A 16,216-nucleotide genomic window follows, 5' to 3' on the forward strand; every position below is an offset into this window, starting at 1 on the left:
CAAGACAAAGGAAAAACACAGTGACAAATCAATGCAGCCCCACAGCTGCTACCTGGGACACGGAAAACACATCACAGTCATATCTGTTCATCACTGGACTAGGATTGAGTTAAGAACAAAATAAGGACACAATTGTGTTGTAGATCTTTGATTCTAAAATTCAATTCAAAAGCTCCGAAGTTAAATTCAATGGCACAATAGTTGGAAATGCATGTATTGCAGATATTTGATTGGATTGAGATCAATAATTATCCAGTTTAATCCATAAGTGAATTTTTTACAAAAAACAAAAAAACACTTTCTTGTTGTTAAAGGTATAACCGGAGATGCTGAAAAATGCAGCTAGAAAATAGAAAATTTGAAAATATCCAACTGAATAAATCCCTCCCGTGCCCTCTCCAGACACTTCTCCCCACGGCAGCACTTGAACGCACACCAACACTGACTGTGACGAGAGCATAAGCATTTCTGAGTGCAGTAACTTCCAAATAACCTACATTCACCACATCTGTAAAACATCCAATTTAAAACCAATAGACTAACATAAGAAAATGCACACAGACAGATTAAATATGATTACATAGGCTACAAGATGAAATTCAAGGTGCATATTTTATGTAAGGCAGTGTTAATATTATGGATATTTGACTTACTCCATATGAATGTCTGTCGAATATCAAAACCTAAAGCTAACTTCACCACAGTATTTTAGCTTTCACACTGTACACAGAACCCACTTTAAGTCTGTGCATGACAGCCAAGTGCTTAGGTGAGGAGTAGACCAGTGATTGAGTGATTGAGAATGCATGGTAGAGCTACTGACAGGGGCGTGAGGGGACTCACAGGGGCCAGACGAGCTGCATGTGTATGTAGTATATATATGTGGGTTGATTAGGGGAGTGTGTGTAGTGTGTAGTGTGTGCATCTAGTGAGAACTAGCACTTCTCTGTACATTGGGAGGATCCGATCGCTCACCTGTGTGAGGTGACAGCACATCCATGTAGACAAGTTGAGTTGATAGACAGATTAGTTATTTGTTGCGGCCAGTGCAAAATTATTGGAAGGGCATTTTAAAGCCCTGCAGCTTCCACAGGTGACTAATATTTTTCGTTTTGGTGCCAGACTATTCAATTAATTGGTTGCAATCGAGGTGTAAAGAAGAATTCAGATATAGCAAAGAAATGCTACAGAAATAAACTTCTACCCTACTTTTAATGTAGTGCAGGCAATGAAATAGCAGATTAGTTTCAAATTGTTGATTAGCAAGATGTTTCACTTCACTGAAGCCATTTGTTGCAGAGCACTGAACTTTGGTCTTGGGGGTGGAATGGCACGCTGACTGATAAAGCGGTTTTATCAAGCAACATTAACCCAAATGCTCATAATCATTTGGTGATTAAGTCATGCCCTTCAGCCGAGAGGCATGTTCAGACTCAACAGAGCAGATGGAGCCTTGTGCCATTAAGCTGTGCATCTCAAAGACCAGAGAGGCCATCAAGATGGGATGTTCAGGGACAGTGAAAGACTGTCTTTTTTCATTCCATGTCTCTCTTTGGAAACTCTTTGAGTAAAACTGTTTTAAAGAAGATTTTAAACAACAATTATTTAGAAGGGTTTTTTTTAACCTTCCGGGCACTTTGTTTTTCTGTTCAGTGTACTCAGCTTTGCTCCCAGAGCATGAGCAATATCTATGACTTTAAGACTAATGTGTAATATCTAAGTTAAAAAAGTGATAATACAACCCATTTATTTCTGCATTATTTACAGTCTTGTGTTATTCTTTTCATATAGAACCACAAACTCCCAGTTGATCAAAAGAGTGATTACAGTCGCAGTCCAACAGGCAAACTGTGGTCCAATGGAAGCACAGACCCTGGAGCCAGACAGAGAGAATGAGCTTACACGGGGATAATTTAAAATAAGGACTGACCGCGGGCAGCGTTGCTGTCTTTGTTCTATTTAGCCCAAAGTATCCGGATATGGACTGTTTAGTGTTTATTATAACCATTTGTTTCTAAAGATTTTGTTATAAATGTTTAATAACAGTAGTTATTATTACTGCCACACAAAAAAGCTATGTTTTTGGTGTTTCACTATTTGTTTGACTTTCAGTTGATTTTGCCTTTGAGCAGAATATCTTAGAAATATCAGACAGATTTTAATGAAACTTGTGGGACCAATGAAATTCTAGAGCAGCTCCGACTCAAAGGGGGCAGATTTAGTTTTACTTTTGCTAAAATGGCGAGCTAAGACATTTGGACTGGGCAAGGTCTGCAAATTCCAAGTGCCCTTCTAGTTTAAATCTGTGCACAAGTGCAATTACAGCAAGCTGATATCTTTCAAACTATAGCATTTGTTTACAAGACCCTCCCTCTCAGCTGCTGAGCAATGCAGGGTAGCATCTCTTTGTTTTCTCAGAACATTTTTTTTTTATTTATTTTTAGGCAATTTTTAAAAATTGCATGTAATTTTTCTGTCCCTCAGTATGTTTTATTTATTAACATTAGCTTTTAACCATCAAGGCAGCATTACATAAATATAATTCTGCTATTCAAAATAAAAACGTTTCTCTATATCTACCTCTCTCTCTCTCTCTCTCTCTCTAGTTTCTTATTTAATCTCCTTTAATTTTACATTACTGAAAGATGATTTTAAAAATCATACTTAGACCTTTCTCTGTCTTCTCATATGACTTTCATCTGGCAACCTAGGCTGGCATTGAGATCTAATACACTTTCTCTAAGTTAAGTCCACCAACTGGTTCCTTGGCAGCAGGGATGGATTACTGCACTTGCCTACCGGGTCAGGGGGCCCTGAAGCCCAAGACTTTGCATGGAATCATTGCCTCAATATCATTAAATCAGGATGTTGGCTATGAATCTGATTGAATTAAAGTATTGGCATTCCTAAAATGCACCAGAATACAGGAAATCACATCATACAAATTAAAACATTTCTGGGGGAGGACCCCCAAACCCCCCTTCCCACATATGTGACAATTAGTGAGGGGCCCTTAATACAACTGGGCCCAGGGGCCCGAAAGTTCATAATCCGTCCATGCTTGGCAGGCTATAGCTCCGTTTTGGTGCAGGAAACACCATGGAAGGAATACAGAGGGCGTTTCCGAAAGTGCTCACTGCCCCAGCAGGGATTTGTTTAGGCCATGACTTATGGACAACCAGGCTGAAAGCCTCTGGTTCAGCTTGTAGAGAACTTCAACAGATCCTCAACATGGTCATGTGCCAAAAATGCATCCTTGACTTCTGATAAAACTAAAACAATGGAAGAGTCAGCATAGGTTAGCACAGGTTAGCACAGGTTAACACCTCCACCACTTATCATCAATGCCACGTTCCATACCACTCATACTAGCTCAGCAGAGACCATTTAGTGATTCTCCTCTCAAATAAGGCTTTCCAGAGAGAGCTGTATAACAGTGATATTGTATAGAGGCACCAGGTTATTTGTTGCCTACAGAGTGGCATGAAACAGATGAAAGTGCCCCTCTCACAGCTCAGAGTAATCCCATCTGTCTGCACACTGTCCTCATCCAGCCTCATGCCTCAAATTAACTCTACCTCAGGTGGGTGTTGTTCAAATCATATAACCTCTATGACCTAGCGGTGGCATGTTGTGCTGTGACATAATATAATTTATCACCCATTTGTTTTCAGCTTTTATCTCATTTATGTGGCAGACTCTTCTATTTCAAACAGCTAGTTATGCATTGAAGAGGAACAGTGAACACTTTCTATATCCTTTGAAGATATAGTACTTACATGTACATACTACACAGTAGAATCACAAGTGTAAAATGTTTACAAGTGTTAAATTTCAAAAAGTGTTACCTGTAAATGACCCCCTCTCTATCAGAAGAGAGTAACAAACTCTGTATACTCAGCACTTGTCAGAGCAGTTTTAACACATAATCACTCAAAATAGTGTTAAAATAAACTCTAAAAAGAGTTAACTGAACACTGATGATTTTACTGTGATATGGATACATGTGGCACATTTGTCAGTGCTTGGGGCCCCTCACCCCCCAAATATTGAGCCAATTAAGCCAGCGACCTTGACTACATTGAATCCACGCTACAGTTAATCTACAAGACCTTGCTCTATTAGTGTTTTATGCGAAGCAGTGTCATCACTTGACAGCCAAGATCTAATGCTCATATAACCTCTGGTGACAGCCAAATGGGAGAATCAGACACCGATGACAGGTGCCTTTCCTTGCGGGATCTGTTTTGACAGCACATCAGGCATCAAACACACCTCCTACACACAGTCAATTATGAGTGGTGAGCATAAACAAGATTAACACCGGTGCATACTGCACAGTTTCAGGATGGCCCCCAGAATAACATCAGGCATCTGTCCCATTTTGTTTGTATGTGAATGCTTTGCTTGTTTGTGCATATTTTTAGAATATGAATGAATAAATAGGAATATACAAGTGAGGACTGCAACACTTTTTATTTTGCAGCAAGTCAGGATAAGGATTTTCTCAGTTCAGAGTCAATCAGTTCACAGGACTGCAACCAGGCAATCATGGAGTAAGTATGCCCAAACGGCAAATCAGATCACTGAATTTGAATTCAAATTTGTCTTGCTGCTAATAAATAAGACTTCACAATATTTAGTAGTGAGTTGAACCAGATGAAGGCAAACATCTGCACAGTGAAGATGGCAAATGCATAAACAGAAATGAATCCCTGTAAGCCCAAAGGGAATGAAGTTCTTATTGTGCTATGCGAAAATAATAATGGATTAAAGTATAGATGAAATTGGAGGCTGGAAAATTAACCCGATGTGAAATATCTAATTTTCAACAGTGTGGCCATGATTAAAGCAGCTTAAATTGGTGCCTGTCTGGCCAGTAATTTTTATTTTCATGGTGGAAATTGTATGAAGCTGCATCAAAAAATGATGATAATGCCTTGACCATTCTGACAGAGTGAGGATAGAAAATAGGAAAAAGCTTCCAATTTGGTTTCAATTCCAACACAAGCATCCCCTACTTTTCAGACATCTGTGAAATAAACAGCATCAGACAGCTTTTATTCTTTTCCATTTAAAAAAATCGACTTGCAATATGTGTAGAAACTAGCCTGACATTGTCATACTCAAATTCTAGTCAGAATACAGTATGAGTCTGATACTGCTCCATTGGGATGTGATTATGGGGCGTGTTTCCACCAATACAGGGGGTGAATCCTGTAGGAAGAACACTCGAACCATCCTTCTTCTCCACAATTGCCTTGACATTGTTTTCTGGTCGTTTTTGCACTATCAATATCAATATCTTCTACAACAGTTGTGATGGTGAAATCTAAACGCCTACCTTCTAGCAACAGCATTTTTGTTAGGGAGAACTGGGATGAATGAAACACTTAATTAAACGTAATTTACAAAGACATCGTACCATACTGAAAGCTAATATTTTGTCACTAGCAACCTACATCTGTCCTCTGTCAAACAAAGTTGCATTTTCAGTTCTGAACAAAACCATTCAGGGGTTCTTCTGGTCCGCACCGCTCTGGTTCGGGTATAGTTGCTCCACAATGGAACAAGTCCAGACCCGACTTCCCGACCTCAAAGGTTGTGGGCGGGGCTAAGTTCGGCTGGCCTCCAGGCTATGTATAAACAGCAATATCGACAGAAATCTTTTTATTTTGAATGCTTTTACAATTCCCTCGACTGATGACCACAACCGTTCCAAAGAAGATTATCCTCTGGGCATTCTTATACATAACTCCACATGCACCTGGAAGGACGGAGGAAGCTGTGATACATACATTAAAAGCTTGGGAGTTCCAAATTGGATTTGCCTCCAGTGAATCCAGCCAGGCAATCCCCTTAAGTGCTGACCCTGTGCATAATGTCAGATAGCATGATGAGAGGGGCCGGGAGGCAGAGACAGCAGAGTTGGGCCTGAGCCTAAAGCCACAAGAAAGGATAGAAAATGCTGAGACAGTCTAGACAGAGGGAGTAGAGAGAGAGAGCATTTAAAGAGAGACAGACAATGAGAGAAATATAGATCCAGAGGGACAGAGAGAGTGAAGCATTTAAAGAGAGACAGAGAGAGAGAGAGAGAGAGAGAGATAAAGATAGATCCAAAGAGGCAATGAGAGACTGAGACACAGAGAGAGAGAGAGAGAGAGAGAGAGAGAGAGAGAGCGAGAGAGAGAGAGAGAGAGAGAGACAAAGAGCCAATGAGAGACTGAGACACAGAGAGAGAGACAGAGAGAGAGAGAGAGAGGTGAAGAGAAATCCATTCAGTAAAAGAGAAAAGGGAAAGAACCAGGACTCTAGGGGCCAGTCTGACGCACCTGATGTATTTCAGCTCAAGCCTCTTAATTCAATGAGGACCGGGAAGGACGTGGTGACAGCGTGTCGGACTGGCCGGGCCATGACCAGACTCTGAATGAACAGACTTCTCTCTGCTCACACTCTCCCAGTGGCAGCTAATCTGGAGGCTCCAACATCAGGACAACAGCATACACACTCTGAAATGGACAACATACATGTATTAACCCCTTCACAGTGATGGCAGTCCATGAAACGTCTATCAACCAGAGGTACACTTTCAACTCACACTCATACTCCATCGAAGTCCCACTCTGAATAGTTCTTTCTGTTTCATTTTTCCTTTCTGTTGATTGGTTTCTTCTTCTCCCCCTCCCCAATCTTCCTTCCTCCCTCCCTCCCTCCCCACCAACACACACACACACACACACACACACACACACACACACACACACAAACTGGTTATTTCCTACAGCCAGTGAAAAGTGAAATGGCCTAAAAGAGCAAGACAAATGCACTGGAGGGAGGAGAGATGATGAGCCCCAGACGGTGATGAACAAGAGGAGAGAGCCCCCGGATTGATATTGAACTGAGCCGAGCGGCTGACGGCCAGCCCGTGGCACAGGGGGTCAGGAATGAAGAGCCTGGGAAGAAAGGAGGCGGCCGGCTTTATGGCTGAGGGCAGCCGGTCGGCAGGCGGTGAGATACGGCACGGCGGGTGGGGGAGGGGATGGGAAGGAATAGGGAGGAGAGGGGGCGGTAATTGTTCAGTTAAACTCGAGGTGCAGCGCGCCAGACCCATTCATCCTCCCCGACAGAGAGGCTTCCCCATCATTACTGCCTTCCCTCTCTCCCCGGCCGCTGCTTCAGCAGCCAGCCAGCAGCACCCACGCACTTCACCCATCACATCCCCCTCCCTCCATCCCCAAGCTGGCCGAGAGAGGAGGGCAGGTAATGAGAGAGCGAGGAGGATAAAATGCCATAGCTATGTAAGCAAACAAAGGGAAGTCGATAGTCCAGAGAGTCGAGAGTGTTTATCTAATGGGAGAGCACAAACATATTTTTCTGTTTGAGGCAGGACTTTTCAGATGCTTTCCATACTTTCCAGAGGCAGCTAGCCAAGACATGGGCACCTTTAATTGAAATCTGATATGTCCCTTACAGGGGGTTGCATACAATTCACCTACCCAGGGCATGTAACTAATTAAAAGCTCAGGTCATAATTAGACAGCCAAGATCTCAAGTTCACTATCCCTCATTATTATACACAGACCAGTGTATACTCTCTCACCCATACGCACTCAATCCAATCCTGGCAACTCAGTTGACCTTAAGCAGTAGGAAAAGGAATAGTGGTCTAGTGTGAAGTGCAGTATTGATTTTGTTCTTCTCTCGCTGTGTAGGGGCGCGTGAAGCTCTCGGGGGATCATGTCGGATGTCTTTTATGCAGGCAGTTTCTCTGATCTTGACTCACGCTTTCCCTGGTTGACTATGTTTCAGACAAAAGTGGCAGGAAGAGGATGTGACAGTGCAGTCCACAGCTCCTTCCCTCCTTTTCTCCCTTCTTCCTCCTCAGCAGCGTTGTTTTTTTTCTCCCTATCCTCGCTAAGTGGCCCTTGGGCGCCAGTCAGTCTAAAGACAAATGATTTGGAGGCCTGACAGTGTTTGCGTTTTTTGTTGTTGATGTTGTTGTTGTTGTTGTTTTGTCTTCCCAGCTCTTATCAAAATCGCCCTGATGGCCGGCTCACAGCACTGTCAGACCTGTGCCACGGAGACCCATTACGCAACAGGACCTTCACCCATGCCGCGCTGTCTCGCCGAGTGCCAAAATCCACCACCACCCGCGCTCGCACTCCGAGGCTTTGCCCCACGGCTTGGACTACTAATGTAATTAACAGTCTATCTGGGGGCAGAAAATGAAGACTCAACCACCCGTAATCAATTTCAATTTCCTCCCTGAGTTATTCATAGTCTCTTATCAGTCTGATATTGATTTAAAGGCTTTTCTTTGTCTTTCTTGCCCTGCCTCTTGTTTTTTTTTTCTTCCCACATTTCTGTCCTTTTTTCTGTTGGGTGGAGGCCATCACTCCTGAGAAGCAGAGTGATGAAAGCCGTGTGGGTGGGTGAAAGCTCTGCTAGGGGATGAGACAGTGAGGAAGGAGAATTGAATCCCTGCCACTGTGTTTTACACATGACTGCCTGAGGCTGATTTGGTTCCCAGGTCTTAATACCCTTAAATGCCAGAGGAAGGCTAAGAGCTATGTGTTGTGAGTCAATATGTCCTTTTTGTGTGACACCGGAAGCTGGTTTAAGGCTCAAACACAACAGAAGCTCAATAAATCTCATACTATCAAGCATTATTGAGGAAATGAACAAACAGGAAGGGAAGAAGAAGGCAAATATTAAACACAAAGAATTATTCTCTACTCTCACTCTCAACCTTTGAGTGGATAAATGTTTTTTTTTTTTTGAAAAGCTTTGACTTTAAAAGCCAAAATGTAAACAAACACACAATATAAAGGTATGAAGTATAGTCCTAATGGTGTCTAATTTAAAGTTAGTCCTTGGGCTCTAGGTTAGAAGACTTCATCATCTTTCCCCTGGCGTAGACAACGCTATCAGCAGATCCAGGGGCAAAAACAACGGAGCACTGGGCGCAGCAAGTTAACAGGTCTGCCACAAATCATCAGCCCAGCCATGAATCAACACCTTCAGGTCCAAGGCCAACAAGAGCACCTGCTGCACCACACACCTGCTCAACACCCAGCAGAGTACCCCACACCAGAGTCACGCAGCTCAGACCTCAGCCATCCGGGGCCTCACCGATAACCACGTACACGGAGCCTCCATGTAGATTACGCTATAGCTAACCCTTAAACATTAGTGACACCTTAAATATAGAGAAGGAGAGTGCTGGGAGACACAGCCATGTGGCACTCATTGCTGCCAAGCTCCCTAATCCGTGTCGAGTTGAGTTTCTGGCTCTAATCTGACAGAGCACTGATAGAATTGGCGATCGAAATCGTACTTATCTTCCGCCACACTTGAATGCTGGGAGTCTTATTAAAGAGAAAAGGGCCTCATATTGAATGCTGGGAGTGTTATGATTAAAGAGCAGAAATGTCTGATGCCTGCTGGGCCTACTTATGCTGTTCTGAAGAGGCAGGTCTTTCTCGGGTGTGAGCGCTAAGAGGCAGTTCACCCCCATGACCTTGAGCAGCAGCAAGCGTTTATCTGCCTGAGGGTTGCGTCTTAAGTGTAAACAAACAGAAATCATTCTACATGTGATGTCCTTGGCATAACCACAAATCACACACAGATACTATCACTTACACACAGACACACACACAGACACACACACACACACACACACACACACACACACACACACACACAAATGTGCACATAGAAACCCCTGTTCACCAAATGCATGCATCAGTCTCAACCACCTACGGCTCAGTTAGCTGAACTCCCACTGTAAGCACTTTAAATAAGACAGCCATGAGACATCCAACACTGAAGGGTGTGTGATGACTGCAAATAGAACAGTAAGCTGTGCCCCTGCTGTGCACACACATTCCCTTAGTCCCAGGAATCTATGTGTCAGATTGTCAGGTTTGGGCGAAGGTTCACCACCGAAGACTGATGAGTATGACTTTTTTAGTCTCTCACCAATTATTTGAAAATGATTTCAAATTATGTAACATTCTCTTGAAACCTATTAAGGAGGCTTCATAACCATGGCCATAAAACATGCTGATAAAGCAAGTAAGATGTATAATGACAGTAGAGCCAATTATGTTTGAGTTTGGACAGCCATGGCATGAATTGTTGATGCAGTGTTGGTGAAAACAAGAAAAAGAGGCATCCCTCAGTAATGTGCAATGCAACACTATCTACTGAAATGTGACAAAATCAAGCCAATTCATATGACAACTAATGAGAACCTGCTCATCTGCATGTTAATTTCAGTGTTATGAGAATATAAAGAAACTAGTGAATACTGCACTTAAATACTTTACAGCTCATCTAGGAGAAGAGCCTTGAACAAATACTCTCTGAAATCAGTGTGATGTAACTACCTAAAATATGAATTAAGAAGAGCCATCAGCAGTCTCACGTGACTCTGGTTTTAATGTACCAAGACATGCCTTCATGCAACAGTGGTTACAGCTCTCTCCATATTTTAGACTCTCATGAATATTTCATATTAAAAAGTTTGCTGAGAATAGGGAATGTTTAAAAGCATTGCTTCTCTGCTGCATGTGCCTAATTGTCAAATTGACGAAAACAAAACAACAAAACTTTTGAAGAGAACAAAAAAAGAATGAATCTTTGTTTTGTTAGCATAATAACTGCATTTATTCCTCATTTGTCAAGACTTCATACACACGTAATAACTTGACTACTGATAATGGTTTGTATTGTGAAGAAACAAAATAGGTGTTCCTGTGTCTAAAACAACTGCATTCATCCTTGAACACTTGAGGTAATGATTAGTTCACTATCCCTCGTTCTCATTGAAGCTATGTTTACTCTGTGTGTTAAAGGAGAATTCCGGTGTGACTAAATTCAAGATGGCTGCAAACGCTAAACTTCGTGAAGACACTGTCTGTATAAATCGTCTTGTAAGTAAACTACCAGTGCTTTTTCAAAGTTCTCAATGTCTCGTTTTAAATGTCAGGGCCCTGGGAAGTATACCAATGAAGTGTGGAGATACGTTGAGCCTCGTAAATGGTGTAAAACAGTGATTTATTTGCATGGCTAGACCGATGCCCGAGGCACCAGCATTAGCCGCCTTGTTGGTAGCATCGGCTAACTAGCGCCAGATTTCGGAGTGCAGGGGACAAGCCGAGATGGGCTATGAGACATAGGTTCACACTCGGCGTCATGTTTCAAAACACTTTAGGTCAAAATCACACCGGAATTCTCCTTTAAGGCCAGCTGTGTTAAATGACATTACAAATGCCATGAGCTATTCTGTCTGATTATAGCCATAGAGGAGTAATCATAGTCACAGTGGGGAGAGTGAGAGCAACAGAGAAATGAAAGAGTAATGAGGACGGGGGAAAGAAACAGGCATTTCAAACGTGAGAGAGAGAGAGACCAAATTACAAAACCTAATCTAGCTTGGCTTGTTTGTCCATTCAGAGCCAAACAACAGAGCATTAGTGGTGCTGCAAGTGGAGGCTGTCTGTGTGATGAAGAAGACAAAGATTTACTCCAGTACCCTTCTCTCTCTCTCTCTCTCTCTCTCTCTCTCTCTCTTTCTCTCTCTGTGGCCACTGTGAACTCTCGGGAGCACACAACGCTGTACACATGTAATTAAACCTCAAGGGAAGGAAATGTCCAATCTATGAGTTCGACGGGAGGCAGGCGATGCATGGCTCCCGCGCCGAGTGGTGACAGCGTTATGAATTAAAATGTGCCACAGGCTGGGGCTGACTTATTACCATGAGGCCCTTGGTGACTCAGGTCCAGGCATCTGTGTTACCAGAGAGAAATGCTATAGTAAGGCCCAGAGTAATGAGTGGCCCAGGCTGCACACATCCTATTAATAGCCTCTCAGGTCTCCGTCTTGACTGGACCTGCACGCTCCAACAAGCTCAGCAATGGCTTTCAGCTACATGGTCTCCCATTCAGAATGGCAGGGTTCTGGATGGAAGGGAAAAGGGAGGGGAGGCGACGAATGCATGTCTGAAGTTCTGCATTGGCAACCTGCAATGTAGATGTAGTAAAAATAAAAAAATAAATAAAAAATGTAGAGGCAAAATTGACTAATGTACAAAAAATCATGTATTTGAAAAGTACAGCTGTAATAATAATTAAAAAAAAGACTGTATGGCAGGATATCAAAGATTCATTGTGTATGGACTAAGAGCTAATGCTTCAGTTTCAAATGAGTGGTATGGTATGTTAAAGTACCTGCAAGAAGGCATTGCAGCTAGATTGAGACAAATGAGCGACTGAAAAAGAAATAAAGATCATTACTTAAAGGCTCATAAATCACCTGATTAATTTGGACTAGTTTTGCACATGTCTTTGACACCCATCACATATTTGCATCCCGAAGGAGGGAGAAAATGTGCATTATGTCAAAAGTATAGACAAAATTGCTATTTGGGTATTAACTGGGGCTGCTGTTAAGACACTGTTAAGATGTGACAATTATTGATGAAGGAGAAACAAGGACAAAAGAAACCAACTGCCCTGGCACACCTCACTCAACACCAGACTGAATGCCGTCATACATCAATATTCCATCACTACAGTATAAATAAATACTTCAACTGGGATGCAGGGATACAATAATTTTCATATGATACAAATAAATTAGCCTTTCTGTTTTTCTGTTTTTTTTCTCTTTGCTAATATAATGTTTTTTTATCCATCCAGACAAATATATAAAAACAAGTATTTTGGGTAATTTATCAACTATCCTACAATAAATAACATAATTGTGTCAAATGTGGCTGTGTGGAAAATAAATGGATTGCTTTATTACAATAACATACCCATACCCAACAATTTGAATTGAATTTTAAAAAATGATATTAATTATATTATATATATATATTATATTATATATTATTGATAAAAAATTGTATTGTATCCTAATATAAAGGAAAGATTGCATTTTCAAACTATAAAAGAAAAAAAATGGAACAGCATATTTGAACTATAGTAGTATAAAAACTGCAGTGTCCAAGGCAAGCAAATTTGCATGTAGATCTACATCATAAGTCAATAACACAATAATAAATCATCAAATTGCCTCGTTCCCTATTCGTATACATGTGCAGCACAGGCAGCCATAGACCCTGGGGTTATAAGCATGCCATACATATAATGGGGCAGGCTTGACGGGCTGCCAGCGGTAACTCATAGTTTGGACTATATTTGACAAAATGGCCGATGTCAGCATCAGCAGTATGGCTGCTGGCGGACTCCCAGCTCATAATCCCTAATAGGCTGACAGACCTCATCACCACAATGTTATAAATGGACCCGAGTCCCCATAGCACCATCCACCAAGCGTCACAACTCGTCATTCTGATGTGGCCATCTAAACCCCCCATAACATCTTGTCATTTTCTGTTTCTGTTCTTGGGTATAAAATAAGTATTTACAGTTTAGCAGTCATTGCATCATGACGACTCCTGCTGAGTTCGATTTAAGCGTCATTTTTGGAAGTGGGAGATTTTTTTGGACCGCACACAAGCTTTGACATCTCTCTCAGGATGCTCAGCTGATCCCTTTGGAAAAGACGTGTTTTTCCTTCCTGATAAGACAGTTTTAGGAATTCATTCATGATTGCATAACATCACTTAGTTTCTACGTAAGTCTACAGAATGCTTTAACAGTGAGTGAAAGCTTCAGGAGGTTATGTAAATAGAGCTGTTGTACATACAGTACTTGGTGATTCAAGTGACATTGACTGGATATTCATGCCTGTATTTCTTATCATACATCATCTGTGCCTACTAGGAGCTGTCAGAGATATTGTCATCTTGAGATCAATGCCTTCACATACCAAGCCAAAGATGTGAGTAAGAATGCCTGAATGAGTTCCTAAATGACCTTCAAAATGCCTTTTTGGAGGGCAAATGGGTGAGAGTACATAATTAACAGGTAGCGGGATAGCAATGGTCTACTTGTATGCCTTTACTTCCAAATCTTGTCTGGGTAACACTTTATGGTAACTGGTAACAATTAGTAAATGGTTTGTTCATCATGTTTAAATTATTGTTCCTAAAATAATTCTCATCAGTAAAGCATGCGTATAAACAGTTTGTTTTAAATGGGTTTTTTTATAGTGAATAAGCCTATATCTTAAATATGTTTATAAATTGTTTTTAAAACTTTATAGCGCATTTAACATGCACAAAGTGCAACACAAAGCGCTCCACAAACAAGACACATAACAAAAAGACAAAAGATGCCGGACGGAGCGATGAGATTACTTTCCCTCCCCATAGGCCTTCTGCAAGTGACGTTATAGGCCTATAGGGAGGGAAAGTAATCTCATCGCCATCTAGTGGTTGCGTTCCTAGAGTTTAGCGGAGTGGATGGGATTTTTTTTAGAAAAAATTTATCTCGGTGCACATTGGGATCTTAATTTAATGCCTTCCATATGTTAGGCACAACAGATCAGCAACTCGGACCCCCGACAGCGACAGCCTGATGCTCCGACTCCGAGAGACTGCAGAGCTCCCCAACGTCAACGGTAGTTTCGAACGTTAGTAGCTGCTAGCTAGAAGCTAGTCTGCTCAATCCAGACTCGGTTAACGTTAGTCTGCACCAAAAACTTTGGTCTGCTCAATCCAGACTCCAGGCAAAGCAGATGGCAGCTCACAGGTCAGCAGCAGCTCGGCGGCCACGACAGATCCCTCGCAGAGTAGGCCCAGGTGCAGATGGATGGAATCCTGGATGGATGGAAGGATGTCCAGGGCAAAAGCTAGTTCTAGCCATAGCAAGCAATGGACCAACGACATCAGCTGACTTGGAAGCAGTAAAAGGGACTAAGAATAACACGACAACTATTGAAAATAACATAAATGAAGAGATAATACATTTAACTAGACAAAACCATACAAAAAAATGAACATGACATTACATAAAAAAACATCCTTTCACACTAGGATCATTACTTATGTACCTCTCAAATTTGGCAGAGGATCGAGGGCCTTCGTGCACTATCCTTGGAGAAAACAAGTCTAATTAAATTAGTTATAAGCTAGAAGGCATTCTTATAACAGTATTGTGGGTAGGCCTACATCAGCCTATCATGGATAGTAATATTACCTTGAACTGAAACTTTTCCATATTTAGCAGAGTCAGATTTATTAGATTAACAGGGCTACTATAATCAATTGTTATATTTCCAACAGCGCGTGGAAAGCTTCACGATTTCCTTCAACCACTTTCAGTTCCCTCATTGGTTCTGAAAAGTGACGTCATTACAACTACAATATATGCATATTTTTAGATGACTGACTAAATACATAAAACTTTCAACAGTAATGCAGTAATGACACATGGACACAGCAAAAAAGGATCCTGTTGCAATATACAGTTCTTACTGAGGACTACCAAGTACACAACCGTGTTGGCTAATGCCAACACTAATGACATCCTAGCTAAGAGCTAATGAACTATTATATATATATATACATATATGAAGGGTTCAGATGCAAAAGCCTCTAAATGCCACCTATGTCAAAAATGAGATAAAGATGGTGAGGGGATGCTCTCCACACATAGTATACGCTAATCAAATAATTTAACTTCTAAACCCACTACATACCACTCCTTTTCCTGGTCTGAAATATCGATTTATAGGCAAAACCTATAGGAGACTGAATTTAAATGCTCATTTAAAAGAAAAGTGGTCAGACGGATTTAGAGGGTTTTGCATCTGAACTCTTCATATATATATATATATATATATATATATATATATATATATATATATATATATATATATATATATATATATATTGTAATGGTATAAGGGTCTTGAGGGGTGAGACCCCTCTCTTGTGCCTGGTGAGTGAGAGTAGAAAAAAACATTACTGATGAGCGACGGGCCTTTAGGGGCATCACCAGCCACAGCACTGAAGAGACTTATACACATGCTCAGATAATACACAAACTACCGGTATCTGTTGACATTCTGTAAGGTTAGGGTAAGGGGTAGGGTTTGGCTAAAGTGATGTTAAGTCATTGTTCAACAATATTTTTTTAAAGACGACTATCCAAGATGCAAACTAGCACACAGGGTTTGTCCTCACTCACAAAAACTGCTCTGTGCACTCAGACATAACTCTCTGCTACGCCTGGATCTGGGTATCAGCCCACTTGTATGTCTCATAGTATTGCATGCATTTCATCACAAGAGTCATCT

The sequence above is a fragment of the Alosa alosa genome, chromosome 18, assembly GCF_017589495.1.
Source record: "Alosa alosa isolate M-15738 ecotype Scorff River chromosome 18, AALO_Geno_1.1, whole genome shotgun sequence".
In the NCBI taxonomy this organism is placed as follows: Eukaryota; Metazoa; Chordata; class Actinopteri; order Clupeiformes; family Clupeidae; genus Alosa; species Alosa alosa.